Source organism: Dermacentor silvarum, chromosome 4, assembly GCF_013339745.2.
Source record: "Dermacentor silvarum isolate Dsil-2018 chromosome 4, BIME_Dsil_1.4, whole genome shotgun sequence".
NCBI lineage: Eukaryota > Metazoa > Arthropoda > Arachnida > Ixodida > Ixodidae > Dermacentor > Dermacentor silvarum.
The window spans coordinates 210,471,777-210,475,090 of record NC_051157.2 but is presented as its reverse complement, the minus strand read 5'-3'; positions in this window follow the sequence as shown (position 1 = coordinate 210,475,090).

Genomic DNA, 3,314 nt, shown 5'->3' with positions numbered 1-3,314 from the left:
GCAATGAAGAATCAATTGTACATATATTGTGCGACTGCCCGCAGTACAGTGCGCAAAGACATTCTCTTACCAACGCGTTCAACCAATTGGACGACCGGCCTCTGTCGGAAGAAAAAATTCTCCACCACAGACTGAACCCAACGTCACAGAAGAAGGCCGTGCAGGCGCTTCTGCGCTTCTTGCGAGCCACCGGCCTATCTGACCGACTGTGATTCGAACGCTCTTCCGGTGCAACGAAACAATCGCACAACTTCTTTGTGAGTGTCCTCGTTTTAACCCGCAGAGAGCAGCTCTCTCAGCCACGATAGGTCAACTGAACAAACGCTTAATAACGCAAATCAACATCCTTGTAAACTGGCCTACACGAACAACAGCGCGAGCCACCTTGAAGGCACTGTTGCGTTATTTAAAAGACACCAAGCTCAGTGACAAATTGTGACTCTACACTGTGTGACGTAGGATGGGACGTTGACACTTTTCAACACTAGAACGCCTTCGCAGACTGCGTGACAATGCCCACAGAAACAGTTCTGTTTTGTGTGTGTGTGTGTGATTTCTTTTTCTTTCCTTTTTTCCCCCTTTTTGTACTTATTTTTTCTCTCTCTCTCCTGTCGAATCCCTTTACCCCTCCCCCGGTACAGGGTAGCCAACCGGAGATAATGTCTGGTTAACCTCCCTGTCTTTCCTTTACCTTTTTTCTCTCTCTCTTCACAGGCAATGTTTGTCACAATGCTTTTTCGCGACTCTTGCTGCATAAGCATCTGTGGGCTAAGAAGCGTGATATCTCAGTAAAATCATGCCTAAAAGCCTTGGTGTCATGCATAAAATAAGAAGAAAATTCTCGTCATTAGATGGTATCGAACCAACAATCCCAAAGGTGTAATAGGAGCGATGATACTGCCCCATAAATGCGCTACGTTGCCCTCAAGAAAAAAGTTACGCTATGACTTTGCTGTCCTCGTTCACCAGGTAATTTTACCGGGTCACATTGAAGGTAGGACCATAGTATTTGAAATACCACTTTTCATCATCTTAAATTAAACGTGAAAATTGTCCAAGGGCATACCAAGTAAGGATCAATGCGCCTGGTCGTCGTCTCTTATCCAGGCAGCTCTATCTCATGATCGCGTGACCACGAAATCAGGGAGGAAAATGTGCTCGAGAACCCGAACCACCACTTGGTACATGGAATTTGCGTGTTTGCAGAGGCACAAAGTAACAGTGGTTATTGAGCATGGCACAGTTGCCCTCAACTGAAGATCAATATTGTGCATTGCTTCTATAAACACTCGTTCGGTCTTACCACTGGTTTTGCTAGATAACGAGAACGGCTGCATTGTATTAGAACTCATTTGCACAGTTGTTGACTTGGGGCTGTACAGTATGTGTGTGCGTGCGGAATCTATGTGATCCTTTTTTTATCGCTTTATTTTGACAGCTAAAATATGAAGTCCCATAAATGTGTGGGTTCTATTCGGCGATAGATAGTTACTAAAACATTCCCGCTGGTTTCATATATGCCGCGCTCGACTGCCCGTTTGCTCATTTGGCATCGACTGGGTTAATTTAACAAACCAGCGGTCCTCTATCCTACGAACTTCTTGAATCCAAGTCGATCTTTCCTTATGTATACAAACTAGCACAAACGCTAGTCTGTATATACATTCGCACGTTGTTTCAACAAAATCTCGCTGCGAGTCAGCGCTTCCTTTTGTCTCGTCCGTCCTCGTCCTCTGTTCGCGCTATTCAATTGAGTATTATTTTTTGATCGACCCCTCGTGGAAAGGTCCTGAACTTTCTTTCAATTTATTTGTTTTCGCCGGCATTATAAGTTACTACTACATTATAAGTTATCACATAATCCGAACGATCATCGGTTAACGTGCCGTGAGAAATTTGGCCGCACCTACCAAAGACACTCCAGTGAATTTTCTTTATTCTGAAGTTAACAATACATGGCCCACAGTACGGGGTGGGATAATGAAGTAGAGTATAGAGTTAAAACCAGTGTTACCGACACTCACGAGTACATTAAACTGATCGCAAGCACTTCTCGACACATAACGGGAATGGAAGGGAAACGAAACCGATGTCCGCTCCTTCTACAATTTACCTCAGTAGCCTCAAGTTCGCTTTGTAAATGCTCTGGTAATATATGCTGAAGGTCACCAGCTGCACTGTTACATGCCTGCGCAAACGCGTCTAAGCAGAATGGTGTCCTTGTACGACCAAGATGTCACGCATGGTAAAGAAAAATTGGGAACACGCAAGTACATTCTGCACAATTTATACTTTGGGAATACCTAAATTGGATTTGTTTCTTAGTTTATGCTGCTCCAAAGATAACAACAAATGCAAAGACTATCTCAATTCCCTTCACCTTCCCATGCATTAATGTTTGTCCCTTCAAGTATGATTGTTGTTCCACGTAGAAACAAGCAGCAGAGGCTAGCATTAACAAATGAACAAGTAAGAAACTAAAACAGATATCGTTAATTTTTAAGCAGTCTCACAGAGAATGTTTCTCTATGACGTGTCCTCACCCATAACAGAAAGGTTATATTTTATTGACGCGAAAATTCTTGCACTCTTTTCATGTAATCGACGGACACTGCGAAATGTCATGCTTCGCTACGTGTATAATACCTTCATATGAACAGCGAATGTTACATGAGGAATGAATTTAGTGGTGTGCCAGTAGTGAGAAAACCATTTGAATTCATAAAATTCGCAGGAGACGTGCGTACTTGATTCTGCAGCTTTTCCTTCGCGCTGTCATGTTTTTTTTCTTTTTCCCAAAAGTATGCGACCTTCAACTAAGTTTTTGTTTGTATGCGGAAGGCGCTACCAGGAAGGGAAACAATGCAATAATCAGAACAGATTTGGCAGTGCTTCCAAGGGCGCCCTTTGCGCCCACGACGTGTTGTGCAATCGCGGCTGTCAATATACCAAGTTTCAGTGACCCATCACATCTGTGAGATGGTGGTTCCTGCTTCCACAAAGCCCTTAAAAGAATGATGAGCCTCATGATAAGTGTCATAAGCTTCACGTCTTTCTTACTAAGCGACGTACTAGTAGACGTTGGTGGGTTGCTGAGAACACTGGAACTTTAGAGTCAGCTTACTGAAAAGGAAGCAGTGGTTGCGTATGTGTTTTCCATGGGTCAGTTTGTTAATGTTTATTTACATTGTTGGTGACTAGTGAGTACCGAGATTCTGTGGATAACAGAGGGCTTCCAGATATTTGCTCAGATCGCCGTACTATTATAGTATCAAAATTTGAAAAACGTTCCCGAAAAATTAATTACTCCAAGT